At 32.4% G+C, this 16851-nt stretch overlaps 1 long non-coding RNA gene and 1 pseudogene across 1 annotated transcript; both read left to right on the forward strand.

Annotated features, from left to right (window-relative positions):
- The first annotated feature begins 4867 nt into the window (after positions 1-4867).
- Positions 4868-16851, forward strand: part of LOC149061434 (uncharacterized) — a 116441-nt pseudogene continuing 104457 nt past the window's right edge.
- Positions 7198-15252, forward strand: LOC107171581 (uncharacterized). Its single transcript, XR_016189704.1, has 5 exons — positions 7198-7327; positions 13017-13093; positions 13163-13433; positions 13581-13707; positions 15137-15252. It is a non-coding gene; the product is annotated as an uncharacterized LOC107171581 (long non-coding RNA).

Genomic DNA, 16851 nt, shown 5'->3' on the forward strand with positions numbered 1-16851 from the left:
GTAAAGTACGCTCCGTCTCAAAAGATGGCGAGTAATCCCAGTATGGTGTACCCCGTCATCTCTGCGGTGCGGGGAGCCGGTAATATTACGTCAACTCGAAAATTGGGATTTTAGCCTACTATAACTTATTGATATTATTAACTAATCAAATGTCGAGGCATACGGGGAATATTTCGGTTCTTAGTGGAGGTCATACAGCGAATGTAACCAGAAAAAAAAACTTAGAGGATATCTCGAAAGAAAAACGTAAAACCACTACGGGCATTCGAATTTCTAACAGCGAATCGAAATATATTATCTCACGTGCGATCGCAGTAGAGAAACCTTTGTAAACACCCGAAAGACGATTTAAAATTTGAAACGAGGCCCAAAAAGGCCGGAAATTCTTAAAAAACGGATATAGTAACGACTATAATGATCATAATAAAATAATGACGACCGGTAGTTATCAGTATATTAAAGTGACTCATAAATCACCTTATCAAAAATAAGATAAATACGAGTAAATAAATCTTAAAAAAAAAAAACCACACTTGATCTCGGACGCGTGATTGAATAAAAGTGAAAGTAAGATTTCGGCATATGCACTGGTGCTGTCAGTGCAGTATGGTGGAAAACGATATTAGATAGTGGGCTATCTTATCAATTCTTATTGTGGTATCACTTTTCATCATTTACGGACAACAGCTGCTGCTTTACTGCCAGCAACCGGCTTTCCTTACCCTGGTCTCGGTTATTATAGTATGTGATATTCTGCCACACATGTGTTATCTCAACTTTAATCACATTTTCCGTTTTCTGTTTATTTAGTAAAGATGAAATTGAATATTTTTGGTACTTTTCTGTTATCCCTACTACCGCGAGTCTCAATTCTGTTATCTCGACTACCACGCCGGTGCCGAGACTACCGCGACTACTCAATTCTGTTATCTCGACTACTATTGTACTATCCAAATAGTTCCGTATTTTAATACATAATACCAAAGAACAAACACATGAATTGCCATCGTTTATTATCAGTAATCATATAAATTATCTTAAATCATGTATATACCATAAAATTATCACAAAACATCAAATTACAAATTCTAAAATTATCACAGCGTCAAAATACAAAATTATCACAGTTACAGTTGCAAAAGTCTAAAATGTATTATAATATAAAACAAAAAGTCGTCAAAATTATCAAAAAAACGTCAAAATACGATATTAAATAAATATAAATAAATTATCACAGTTACAGTTGCATAAGTCTAAAATTCTATTTTTGGTGACCAATTTTCGGAAATATTTTTTAATATGTATTCGAATGGTTCTCCTTGTTCTCCAATGTTTTGTCTCCAGATAAACTCCGCCAGATAAGACTCCAAATGATGGCGTCTGGTTCCCCTATGTTTTTTATTTCTCCATTTAGCGGAGCCCCAAAGACGTTCAATATGCTGAGTATGAATCCCAGTAACTGGGTCAACAAAGTTATTAGTATGATTGACTGTACCATGCGTGTATCCAGCTCTGGTTAATTCGTCTGTATCATATCCACGCCAACAGTCAGAATATATGGTTGTACCTACCTTTATATATTGTTTTATCGCAGTTGAAAGCGTTTCCTTGGTGCGATTAGGAACGACTCCTTCGTTTCGCGACAAATTCCCCCAAATATCCACTGTTGTGGTAGTATTCTTCCAGCATTATTCTTTCTTTTTGAAAACATACTTTCGTCGATTTCAACAATTTTTCCCGGTCCTCCGATTCGTGTTTGTTGATTTCGACTAATTGTTATAGTGCACACCTCACGCATGTAATTATTCCAATCAACTACCGTACAATGATTCATTTCCAAATGTCTTTCACAAAAATTAACGGAGGTTAATTCTGCACTCCAACAATATATAAACCGGAGTATGGTTAAAAAAGGCAGACGACTATTTTCAAACCAATTACCCATACGCATATTGGTTTTATGCTGACACGTTTTGACGTTGCATTTCCAAAAAATTTCATTTTTTCCGATGTACAGTTTTTTTTTATGACCGTTTTTGCAATCACGGTGTGTTGGAAGTAAACCCTTTTCTTGAAAAAATTCGAGAGCATCTTTTTCACTGTTTGGTAAATTCCATAGATTCATAATTATATTAAAATTAATAAATACAACGACGGATTATTTTAAAATAATACAACTGTCAGCAACGACGGCAATCGAGCGAACTGTAGTCCGGAGTCCGGACAGGTCCGGTAATCGCGACACCGGCGTGGTAGTCGAGATAACAGAATTGAGAAGTCGCGGTAGTCTCGACATCGAGCGGTAGTAGGGATAACAGAAAAGTACCATATTTTTTTGATATTTTGTAGTTTTATAATTATTTGTAGCTTTAGTTACTAGTAAAATAAACCATATGCCCTACAGCTATAAAAAATACGTCCCTGGAAAGGGTTAGAACTACGCTACCCTGTGAATACGTTTTTAAATATTTTAAATGATTATCACTCAAAATAATTCTCATAGAAATATTGAGAGCTAAAAAAGTTTGATAGCAATCTTCAGAAATAACATTCTTAAGTACTATTATTCCTGTGTACAAAAGAAACTGTCGAAAATCTGTTGCTTTCCAACGGTAAACATCTTCCAGTGGTCTTGGTTTGCGAGAAAAATCATTAGTTATATATTTTTTTTAAGCTTGGAAGAGATGTGGTAATTTGTTTACTCTTCCAACTTGGAATACGAATATTTATTGGTCCTTTACTTGACCACAGAAAAATAAGCTTACGCATTAAACCCAGACAAACCAAATGCATGTAATCCATAGAGAAGAGATCTACAATATTTATGTTGGGTATTAAAAATAGACATGATATTGTAGGTGAAGTGTGATGTTCTTCATTTGTCATTGAAATGTATTTATCATGAGTTCGTTTATTACAACCATTTTCAATATATGGAAAACACACACGATTACAAATAAACTCTCCTTGATTACATCTAGAGCAAGAAGAAAATCCCGAATGACCTTTAATGCCTAATATAAATGCCTTTGCTGGTGAATCACAACAGAATACATCAATAGAAAATTTTTTACAACATTATTAATTACTATTACTTCAGTATTCAATTGTATGATTTCTGAAATAAAATATTTAAGATAGTCATTGCTATCTTTTAATTTTTGATATCCATGATATATACCAATAGAGAAAACATATTTATGGTATGGCTGAATATAGGCTAAAATTGGCTTGCACTACTTTTTGATAATGGCAGACCATCAATACCAATAGCAAGTCTTATTATGTCTTCTAGAGGTAATGTTGATGAAAATCTTAAAATGCCATCAGCCAAACCAAAATTATAATAATTACCTGGTACCATATCATGTATATTTAGTAATGTGGAAGATCTTGAATTAAGTAACGATCTACAATCTTTAGGTAAAAATGTTATATTAGCATCACTTTTAAATAATTTTAACAATGCATTTACTGCATTTTGAGGTATATTAAAATCTATTGATCATTTTCCTAACTTTTGTTTTATTATATCTTGCATAGAATCTTGATAGTTATTTGGAGGATCTATAATAGTAATATCATTAGTATTATATTCAACTGAATTTGGCAAATTTGGACATTGAACTTCAAAAGTGCTGGTTTTATTTTTTAACAAATGATCATCCAAAACTGGCAATTTGAGAAATGAATTATTTTCTTCGATTTCACAATCATCATTTAATAATTCACGACTAAACAATTCCGATGGTTCCAAATTTTTGAAGAAGGTGGTATTTCATTGTATTCAGAAGTATCTAAATAATCCAATTCTTTTTGGATCTTTTGACGCTTAGTTCTATAACTGGTACCTCTCATATTCAACTAATTTAAAATAAATTGAAACCAATTATATGAATTATTGTTAAAATATCAATATCATTATTACTTCATTTCATCAATATCTACTAGAAGATGAAAATGCTTCATCAACAAAGGATCTATGTCAACACATCTTCATCGAGACAGATGTCTTTGCTGATAAAAGTCAATTTAAGCTTCTAGAATATCCTACAATACTAAAAGTGAATACAAAGACGTAAGTTAAAGAATTATAAAAAACAAAATTATAAAATAAATAAATATATTATGTATTTATTTATAAGTTATTACATGGATGTAAAAGGAATGTGGCTAGTAAGTCATTAGCGAAACATCTATATAAAATATATACTATGCAATCCTAAAATTAATGTTTTGATGTTTCAGTTATATACTCCATGGAATGGTATCTTATGGATATGGTCATTATGTGTCCCACGTAAGAAGGATCAATGGTGTATGGTGTAACGTCACAGAATTTTGTCACTATTTAATATTATTAATGTTTCCCTGAGCATACACTTTCCCATATCATAATTATTAATCGGAATTATTATTATACTAATCGCATGCCATTAATTATTATCATGAGCAATATTACGTAATACTCGATCCCCGACCCCCACAACACCTGCAGTGTCCGCTTGTCAACAGGCCGCCGCCGATGCCGGTCGCGATTGTCGTGTCCGTCTGTGCGCACCGACAGGGCAGTCTGTCATTCCCTAATTAATGTTATTTTCCCCTGATCATGCGACACTGACTTTCCCCACCAACGGCCGAAGACGACCAGGGCCCAACGGCCGAAGACGACCACTGACGCCTCGGTACTTACACTGTTACCGTTGAACTGAAAAGACTCCTAACAGTCTACTACGTCTCCCGGACTCCTTGCCGGATAACACTCACACAGTCACACGTGGACACCCACGATTTTTTTTTCAACGCAACCATTGTTTTCTTTTTGGTATTAAAACCGTGATCGAAATTCCAACATGATGGGCTGAGCATGCCAATGGGCCGTGGTGGCCATATGACCGGGGCTATGATGAGGCTCCTCTCCAAAAAGGATCGACGTTTCCAACGACCAGGTGGGCCATGTCGGCCACGTGTGCGCCGGCGACAGTTTGTCAGCCTACCCGTATCCCCGGAACGTCAACAACCACCTCAACAGTCAACATCGTGTCGTCTTGTAATGTATTAAGTTCTTTTTCCCCCCATACCCCTCTAAAATTTGGGTGTCATAATATTTCCTTCTCCCTCTCTCCTATTATATATATATTCTGTTTTACGCGACAGCTCGGGCGGTAACCCTATGGTTAGCCAAATGTTATTATTATATTATTAAATTTCAAACACCGTCGGTGTCACGCGGAACCTCGTGGGCCGACCTGAGTGTCGCAATTTATTATCATTACATAAATGTTTGCCATGTGTCCCCTTTTTCTTATACTAAACTGTATGCTCCCAAAATATTATTATGCTAATTTGTTTCCATCGTATCATTATTATGTATAATACAAATTGTTATTATTACTCTAAAATTCATTTTTTTTTATTTATTTATTGGTCACCTGTTTCCCTAGTTTTAAGTTATGGGTTATCCAAGTACTATTTGAAAATGGCGTTTCATTACCCCATAGTGTTAAAACCTACGAGTTCCGCTGCGACAATCTTAGGATCGTCACGCTGCGCGGCTCGTAGGTCACAACTTGGGTGTTCCCCTCAAGTTGTGGGTGTTTTGCGGAACCCTAGAAAGCTCCGTAATCTCACAATGGGAAACGCATAACGACCTGCAAAAAAAAAATTAAATCACCTATAAACGCTCAAAAAACAAGTGTGAACCTTCTTATATATATATTCAAGAAGAATTCTAACAATTATTTTACATTAATATTTAATAAAAAAAATACAAAATGTTTAAAAAAATATATATATGATTATTTTTGGAAATTAATTAATTTACCTAATCATACAAGGTAGGTACTAACTAATATTATTATGTCATATAAAAAAAAAACTAATGGTAAAATTAAAATAAATTAGCGTAGTAGGTAAGTCACTAAATCACTTATTTGATGAAAAAAAAATCGTTTGAAGGATTACCATACAATTGGACCTATGGGGAGAGATGAAAAGAAAAAAAAACGATTTGCAATTATTTGGCAGTATTTTGGTGTCGATCGGACAAAGTGGGGGGCTGGCTAAAAAATATAAAAACCTATTTGCAATTAGGGCAACTTGATTTGCAATTATTTGGCAGTATTTTGATGTCGATCGAACAAAGTGTGGGGGGGGGGGGCTGGCTAAAAAATTGAAAAATTCGTAAAAATATAAAAAACGATTTGCAATTAGGGAAACTCGATTTGCAATTTGCAATTATTTGGTAGTATTTTGATGTCGATCATAAAAAGTAGGGAGGCTACATGAAGTTGGCCCCCCAATTTTGAATTTGAGTTTACTCAAAACTGGATGATTTGCAATTAGCGAAACTCGATTTGCAATTATTTGGTGGTATTTTGAAGTTGAACGGACAAAGTGCGTTGTGGGGGGGGGGGGCAACTTCATGTACATGTGTATACGTCCATCATTACAGTCACCCCTCACCCAATTATCAATTTACGCCTAATTTAAAAAGTAACATGCATTGTTTTCCGAGCGTGCTCCCTCAAAATCCAAACTTGCTATTTCGAAGATGTCGCGTTTTTTTTTTTGCATTTCAATGTTTCTATTATTTCTACATTATTTCCCAAGATCATCGGTCGGTAGATTTTGAAATACATTCCCGTTACGTACGTCACGCTTTTTCAACACGATATTTTGTCATATTCTCTTCTTAAGCTTTTGTTTTGTACGTTAGGGACATTTCTTAAACAATTTTTGTACCATCTTAAGTGTACGGTATACACACTCCTACTAAAAATAACACAAACCTTCTGGAATTCCCGTGTTGCCGTATCATCGGGCACTAATTTTATATTTTCTTTAAAATGTCAAACTTTAGGCACATCACTATGGTTAAATTGTGTTTGATCTGCGGAAACGTTGATGGTGTTGATGGGGTTTTATTGCACAGGTTACAATAAATTTATTAAAAACTCAATCTAAACTCACACTAAAACTATTCATAATTTAATGGTTAAATTAGGTTTCCAGCGAATGACCGACAGAGGCGTCAGAGGGTGTTGTTTGTTGAGAACTGTGGTATAAATGCACAACGGATTTTGGCCAGCTCAAAACTGTGCTCCAGACATCATACTAGCATTGAGTATAGATAGTATAGATAGTATATATAGATAGTATACTATCTATACTCAATGGCTGGTGACCCGTTAGCCGTACACCCTTGGGACTGTCACACATTTAGTTTTATAATATTATTGTTATTTTTTTTTTATTGTTCAAATGTGTGCATCCTGAGGCGGTAGCGTTTTTGGTTCGAAGCCGCTAACGGACACCAGTTCTAAAGGTAATCAGCTGACGAGCTGCATATTATACTATTATTCACTATATCAGGTTTATGTGCTAATCAAGCACATGTTTTATATTATTCATTTGTTATACTATTCATTCATTATACTACTCATGTGCTAATCAAGCACTTAGTTTATATTATTTATTCATGTGCTAATCGAGCCCCTTTTATACCATATTAGATTCATGTTCAAGGTCATCATAATTACGTTATCGTTTATATTGGAATTAGACTATTTTGCTTTAACTGATTATTCAAGGCGTTTAATTACTACTGCTATTTGTCTTGCATCTCTTCTCATTTAAGGAGTTTTATCTGCCACAAATTCTACTATGTCTACGGATAATCTTAATTCACCTGTAGTCTCTGACCAGCAAATGTTGCTCAGATCTGCCAAGTCTTCAGTTCCGCCTTCAGTTCCGCCTTCACCCACCCCACTATCGTCTGAAGAATTTAATCGAGTAATTTCGGTCATGCGTAAAACTCAGGATGCTACTCTTGCTCAATGTAAGGCTCTATCCCTTTCATTCAATAAAAAGTTTTGTGAACTTCAAGCTAGTGTTGACTCACTAGCTTCACAAATTGTTGATGTAAGAGCAGACAATACCTCTCTTCGTAACGAACTTTCTTCTCTCAACAATAGGATCGGTGTTATTGAATCTGACGTGGGTAAATTGCCCTCCTCATCTGGGGACAATATTCCTCAGCTTCTTCAAGAACTATCAGAAAGAGAAAAATGTTCTTTTAATGCCATCGTCCACGGACTTATTGAATCTTCTGCTACTATACCAACTGTACGTTTATCTGATGACCTACAGCATCTGTCTGAGTCCATTCTACCACTTGCTATGTCTCTGCCTGCAGATGTGGAGATGATCAGGTTGGGTCGCACTATTGGTAAGAACCCTCGCCCATTAAAAGTCATATTTTCATCAAAGAACACTTCCCAACAATTCATTAAGGACTTTTTAACCGGTATGCGCTCTCGTGCTGCTACCGACCCACCATTGTTGGTGTCTGTTGTTCGTGATCGTACATTAATGGAACGTCAACAAGTACGTCAGGTTTATGCCGATTTGGAACAGCGTAGGAAGAACGGAGAAAATAATATAATGGTCAGACATTTCAACGGCGTTCCTTCCATTGTCCAGGCAAATAAGGATTTTCAATTAAACCATACTGCTCATCGTCATGTCACCCTTGCAAAAAACTAACCAGCTTGAACCACCCAGGGACCTGTGGTGACGTCAGTCAATCTTCATCATATCTCATCGATCCTCAATGTTTTCATTTGGTACCCCTGGCTTCATGTTATCTTTGTAAATTATCTGTTAATACATCTACTGAATTTTTTGATTTTGTATACCGCTTTAAAAATAATAATCATTTGAATTGTAATCTAAATAGTTTAAACATTTTCTACCAAAATGTCCGTGGGTTAAAAACTAAATTAAGTAATTTTAGAAGTTCTATTCCCCTTTTTATTTGTTATGATGTTATTATCCTCACAGAAACATGGCTCTCTTCTGACGTCCATGACTCTGAACTTGGGCTCATTGGCTATCAAATCTTCAGGGTCGACAGAAATTATCTTAACAGTAACTACTCACGAGGAGGTGGTGTTCTCATTGCAATCAAGTCTTATATTAAAACATCTCTTATCTGTACAAACCTTAACACGCTCGAGCAAGTATATACCCTTCTGTCCATTAATTCATTTAAAATTCTTATAGGTGCAGTTTACTTACCACCTATGTCCGCGCTCCCAGATTTTGAGGCCCATACCAGCTCTATCGAACACTTAATATCATCTACCAACCCTACATCTATTCTTCTCTGTGGTGACTATAATCTACCTCTTATTAAATGGTCTAAAAGCAACCAAGGTCTTTTTCGCATCTGGTACCATGTCTAACACTTCTACTCATCTTGTCGATTCTTTCTCGTACTATAATTTTTACCAGCTCAATCAAGTGCCTAATGCCCGTGGATGCCTTCTTGACCTTGTATTTTCTAGTTTTGACACACCTACTGTCCAACTTGCCAACACTCCAATCGTTTCTCCGGATTCTTACCACCCACCTTTGTTTGTATCTTTTCCATTTCCAACTCCGATAACTGCTCAAGACACACATAAATACCGTGATTATAAATCGGCTGATTATAAATCCATGCTCCGTTATCTAGGATCGTTTGATTGGGAAAATACTTTTTCGCTTTATTCGGTCGATGATTCTGCTGTTGTCTTTAACGATGCACTTCTAAGCTCTATTAATAAGTTTGTTCCCATCAAAGTTTTTTCACCTTCTAAATTTCCTCAATGGACATCCACAATTCTCAAAAATCTTATAATAACCAAGAAGAAAGCCCATGCAGTTTATAAGCGAACCAAGTCGATATCTGATTATCTTGTTTTCTCTGAATATAGAGCAAAATGTAAACGCCAATCAAAAGTTGATTACTCTGCTCATATTAGGCATACCGAGGAGGCCCTTTCATCTTCCCCCTCCAAATTCTGGAAATTTGTAAATAATCTAAAACAGAAACCTCAATTCCGTCATCACTCCATCTCGGTAATATTGCCTCAAATACTCCAACTGAATCAGCTAATCTGTTTTCAACTCATTTCTCCTCGACGTTCAACTCCTCGGCTTTCCAACTTCCACCATTTACTGGCTCATCTGAATACTTATCCTATGAACTTCCTTCCGATATAACGTTTACTGTCGACGATGTTTTTTCCGCTCTTAAATCGTTAAAAAATACTTACTCTAATGGTCCAGATGACATATCCGCTCAATGCTTGTACAATTGTCGTTTTTCTATTGCTTATCCAATTTATTTACTATTCAGGCGTTCATTAGATTTAGGTATTTTTCCTAAGGTTTGGAAAATATCTTCTATAGCACCTGTTCTGAAATCTGGTGACGCTTCTGATATCCAAAACTACAGACCAATTTCTATTATACCACATATTGGTAAATTATTTGAATCAATTGTATACTCCAGAATAAAGCGTAGTCTCAATCATCTTATTATAAGTGAGCAGCATGGTTTTAGATCGCATAAATCAACCGTAACAAGTGGTGTTGCCTTCTCTTCCTATTTATCAGAAGTTATCGAACACAGAGGTCAGGTAGATGTAATCTTTACAGACTTTAATAAAGCATTTGACACAGTGGACCACGATTGCCTAATAATGGTGTGCTTAAGTCTTTAGGCATTGGGAATCCCCTTCTATCTTGGTTGCACTCTTACATCACAGATAGAAAACAATTCATAAAAATCAAAAATGCTCTTTCGGAGTTAGCTGTGATACCATCTGGAGTCCCTCAAGGAGGCCACCTTAGTCCTCTTTTATTTATTCTGTTTGTAAACTCGATAACCAAATGGATCACTAAGGCTAAACTCCTTCTTTTTGCTGATGACATAAAAATATTCCTTAAAATAGACAATCTTAATCAATGTCATATCCTACAGTCAGAACTAGATATTTTTGCAAGTTGGGCGTACTCCATAGGTCTCAGCCTTAATATAAGCAAATGTCATGTTATGTCGTTTTCTAGGCAGCGATCTCCTATCCACCACAACTATTCTCTAAATGGCACTTCTCTTAACCGTGTCTTCCTCTATAAAGATCTTGGTATTCATTACTCACCAGCATTAAATTTTGAGCACCATATAAATGTCACTGTAGGTAAAGCTTTAAAAGTACTGGGTTTTATTAAACGCAATACTAATCAGTTTTCTTCGGCTCGTTGTCTTTGCACATTGTACTTCTCATTAGTACGTTCTATATTAGAATACGGTGTGGTGGTGTGGCATCCCTACCTAGCTAAAGACGAGCTAAGACTCGAGCGTGTACAAAATAGATTTCTTTCCTACATTGCCTACATAATGAAGATACCTCACCCTACGCATGACTATTCCTTAATTCGTAGTTCATTGGGAATACCAATGCTGTCAACTCGTCGACAAGATGCTGATGAGCACTTTATAACCTCGCTCCTAGGTGGCACCTTAGATGCACCCGATCTCCTCTCTAAAATATGTCTTCGTATCCCTTCCTTCTTCTCCAGAAATCACGCACTCTTCCAAATTCCAACTCACAATACATTATATGGACATAATCACCCCTTGCACAGAATGCTTCGTACTCTGAACAATCTTAATTTTGATTTTAATAAGTAATTAAATAATATAATTGTTATAAATATGTTGTATTATAGTTTTATATTACTAAATTAAGGTATTACCATTTAGTTTATATTATGTTGTGTTTTTTTTTTCCATATGTTCTAATTTTGTGTGTATTTGTATTATTATATTTTTGTTATATCTATTAATTTAAACTTAATCTGTTAATTAAAAATTGCCGTTTGGCGTTTATATATTATAAATAAATAAATAAATAAATTCATGTGCTAATCGAGCCCCTTTTATACCATATTAGATTCATGTTCTAATCAGAAACCTTGTACTATTATTATTAGCAAATAGCATTGTTGTATTATTATTTAAAGCCAAGAGGCTATATTATTATATTTATGTTATACTTAATTATCATAAACCTACATGGCAATTTATTATTTATTTACTCAATTAAAACACATTATTGTCATTATTCCCTAAAATAAAAATTAAAGAAACTGCCAACACACATTATTGATTTTCTTATTTTATATTTTTATAAGCATATCTATTATTCAGTCGTGAAGGCACTCCTTATTTAATATTAATAAGAGCTGACAGCGGCAACAAACTGAAATGATCAAAATAATATAAGTGATTAGGCAGTAGGTACTACATTTAATTAAAAAAATCTTTTGTATTTAATTTATATTTGGTAACAAAAAATAAAATTTATGTTGTAAATAAGAAATAATCAAAAATCATAACAAAAAATAAAAATTTAAATAAAACATAATGTCTAAAATTGGAGGATAATGCTAATATGATCTGTTGTATTTTGTATAATATAAATAATGTATAATTATGTACGCTAGTGTATCCAAAAAATTAGTTGGGGTACTCAGTCCCCCTGCGTCCCCCCTCAAGTCAACCATTGACTAGAGCTAAAACTTCGACGGACTAAACAGGCGTAAATTTCCGCTTAAAAAGTTAACCGGTATAGTTTTAAGAAATTTGGTGTATCAAACTAATTGAAAAATGCTTCACACTGTTTTGGTGTTTTTCGGCTATCGTAATGAGGTGGTCGAGTAATACCAATCTAGATTTGTCCCCACATAATTTTTAATATTTCCCATAAATGTACATTCTTTTATCATATTATATTACATATTATCACTTATAATGATAATTAATTCTAATCTTTATATTGTCAAAAAGTTCTCTGAAGTCGGAACGACTAACTGTACATTTTCTTTTAGTGATCATCATACCCTAATAAACTTATCATTTATTTAATTTCGATTTATTTCTAAAAATTCATTATTTTATGTGAAATTTGTCTGATGATAATATCACAGATTATATAAAACTTTTTTTTTATATAATCTGTAATAATATCATGGATAGTTACATTGAAGGTATGAACATTTTTAAATCCTTGATTCTGTATTGTTTTACAATAATGTATTAATGTACATAATATTTTAAATTAATATTAGTACCTATATTATTGAATTTATAATCCAAAAATCATTTTCAATTATAATTCCAGTTGACTGAGAACATTGTTGACAATGATAATCCCAAATAGGACTTAAAACGATACCATTGAAGGCTCTAAAATGTCCAGTAAATATTGCATTTTAAATTGTTTCATGAACTTAACTTGATGTATAATATGTGTATACTTTTTTTTAGACTTATCATTATCAACAGCTACAAAATTGTCTTTAACATTCAGAGGAACATAATGAGAAATTTAAAAAAAATAAAAAAGAGAAAAAATTCAACAGTGGTTATTAATTTCTAATGTGCAAGTCATTGTTATGAAAAATTGTGACAATTACTTACACAATTTTATGTCAAGATAGAGATGTGTCCAAGGTATTAGGTTGTATAAGATGGCAGTACTATGATTTGATTGAAAAAGCCATATTCGTAACAAGGCAAACAATTTCTTCACCTAAAGGTTAATTATTAATTTTAATAATAAAATAGATTGCTAAATGTTAGATTAAAATTAACAGTTCAAAGAAGATAAAACTAATTATAAAATGTTTATTCTTGTAGTTTAAATTCTTATATATTTTATAATTTATTATTACAACTTTTATAGATATATTGCATAAATCATCTGTAAGTTTGATCAGAGACGGATTTACACAATTGCCGTCCCTAGACAAATTTTTTTTTGCCGCCCCATTACTTAGAAAAAAACAAAATAACGAAATATGTAATCTATGGTTAGTATTTAGATAATAGATAATATATGTTCCGGCAGTCGTTCAATTATTTACTTGGACGTTTATTGTTATGTATTAGTATTATAAAATAATGAAGAAATTATATTAACAAGAATATTATGTTATACAAATATTAAATATTTTTAATTTTCCATCCTTCAAAGTAATCACCATACATAAGAAAATCAAAAAGAAACCTAGAGTATATTTTCAATAAAATATTAGCTTAAAATTGCCGCCCCTAAAAATTGGCAACCCTAGGCAACTGCCTACTTTGCCTGACGCTAAATACGCCACTGAGTTTGATGTAAGAATCAAGTAATTCTCCAACTTTTGAATTAATGCAAAAATCATTATTAAACAAAACAAAATTAACCATAAAACTCCTTGGATTGAGAAATTTTAGGGGAAAAAAAATGAACACTTACAATTATTAAAAATCAATGTAAAGCAATTCAATGATCGGTTAGTAAATAAGTATTAAATGCTCATTTTGAACATTTCTAATTAATCAATATTTAATTATGCCATTCAACAAACATTGGTTTATCAGTATAAGTAGTAAACACGTTACTTTTTAGCATGACTGTTGGTACATTAGTTTTTTACCCTTATACTTTTAATAATACATTTAAATGAGCGTGTTAAATGCAATAATCTTTATATGTTTCAATCAAATTCAGTACCTGTGGTATTGATACAAAATAATCTCTTAATGAGCTTGGTTCTTTTCTCTTTCATTTTAAATCTGAAAAATTGTGGTATAAATTAATTTTTATTTTAATAAAGTCCTTCACCAATTTAATAAATAAATGTTATCATAAATGTATTTGACAATTCTAATTTTATGTTTTGCATGTCTAAAAATCTTCAATTAATTGCCACAAGTGAAAAAACATACTAAATTACTGTTTTCTTCAAATGTTTCTCCAGCACATACATTAGTAATTGTAGCATGGCCTAATTTTACCATTTTAATTTGCAGCTAAGTTTTCAAAATATTTATTATACTCAATGCTAAGTGCATGACATGAAAAATCCCCATAAATTCTTTGTTTTGAATTGTAGTAAAAATTTCTATAATAATAGAATATTTAAAAATATTACTAGTTATGTATGTATTTTAAACTAATTTAGCAGTACATTTAGAAATCTAGATGAGTCATTGTCCTTCTCGACTTCATATTTGTCTTCTTCCACAAAACAAAATATTCAATAACTGTTTTGCAGTTTTTATAATTAATTTATTAATTAAAAAAATTTTAAGGAGGACCTAAGCCATCTTAATAAGGCCCATATTCATGTTAACAACTAATGATTTGATTCATATTGTACCTTGTAAATTCATTGTATTTATTCAATATTGTAGGCTAATTAACTTGTAATATGGATGAAACAATAAGTATTAATGATTAATTATTTGTTTTAGTTCTAGACAAGTTAAAAAAAAGAAGAAAGTTCATTGAAAACTCAAGAAGACCTTGTTAAATAGTTATAAGATACAAACAATACCGAACAACAAAAACTCGATGTATTAAAAAAAAATGTTCAATATACCTAGATTAGTTAGTTTTTTATTTTTGTCTTATCATTCTTAACTGTACTATATAGACGGGTCATTAAGACGGGAACTTAAAGACTATATTTTTGAGTATGAGTACACATTTTAATTTTTTTTATATCAGATATTTAATAGTTTAAAATTTTTATATTAAACAAATATTCTTAATTGTTGTATACATTTACTAAAAACAAACTTAAACTTTATTAAAACTGTGTTACTGTATTTATATTTTAATGCATTGGTAGTTTATCACAAATACAATTTCTTTTGGTTGAACCTGCTGTAGTTTCTTCTCACATTTTCTGTATAATTTCTAGTTGAAAACTATTAGCAATTTCATTTTTATCGTTATTTATTATCAGTGCCGTAAAAATCATAGGTGCAGGCGGTGCACAGCACTGGGGCCCACAGGGCCCCTAGGGCCCTTGGTGGATAGATGTCAATTTTTTTTTTAATTCGATTCATAATAATTTTATTATTATCTTGTATTTAACTTCATATAACAAAATGTAAAAGCCTGGTTCGTTATATTCTGTGGTTTTACTTGGAACCGCTTATCAAAATATTGAGAAAATTTACTCAGCCAAGAGTGACATAAATAGATATGTTGATTATTATACGCGATACCAATACACACACAAACTAACAATGTACTCGAGAATCAGAGCAGTCCGTTCTACGTAACTACGTTGTTCACCCCTGTCAATATAATAATATATTATACCGATACCGAATACCGATTGTCAGACGACAATACATTAATTATATTATTTTAACTATTGGCTAATAATTTTTTTGTAACTCTTAATATACAAAATTAAGATGCTCTAACAGCTTGTATAATTTTTTTGACAATTCCTGTAACTGTGGCTTCAGCTGAAAGATCTTTCTCCAAACTTAAATTAATAAAAATTACTAGAGGATTTCTACTTCCCATTTTCCCAAGAAAGATTAAGTAATATATTATCAGTATTAAGCATTGAAAGAGGTCGTACTGATGAAATAAATATTGAAAAATTATTGTTGATTTCACTAATGCTAAGGTTCGAAAGAATATGTTTTTATAATACTTAATAATATTATCATTATAAAATATGTAATAGCTATTATATTATAATAGAAATGATTATTTTTATTTTTATTGTTAGTGTTACATGAAAACTAAAATTGTTATTTTTATATTTATTATAAATCATGTTTGTAGGAACAATAATCATATTATATATTTTAAATATTAACTTATATCAATACTATGTGCCTATGTAGATTATTTAACAAGTTTTTTGTGTTAATAAAATCTACTCAATATAAAGTTGTGATCCTCTATACCTATTACCTACTACATTTAAGCTTTACATAGAATTGTTTCAATGTGAGAATTATATATTGGTTCTTTATAACGTAATATATCCACAAATACTAATACCTATCTAATAAGAAGCAAAAATGCCAATAATATGAAGTTAGTCTAACTTTTATATGTATCTCAAAAAAGGGGGGCCTATATGCATTTATTTTTACCTGGGTCTTTGACTCTAGTTACGGCACTGTTTATTATGATATGCTTTGTGAACACCATA

This window comes from Diuraphis noxia, unplaced genomic scaffold, assembly GCF_037042655.1.
Source record: "Diuraphis noxia isolate RWA-SAM2 unplaced genomic scaffold, SU_Dnox_SAM2 contig0001, whole genome shotgun sequence".
Lineage (NCBI taxonomy): Eukaryota > Metazoa > Arthropoda > Insecta > Hemiptera > Aphididae > Diuraphis > Diuraphis noxia.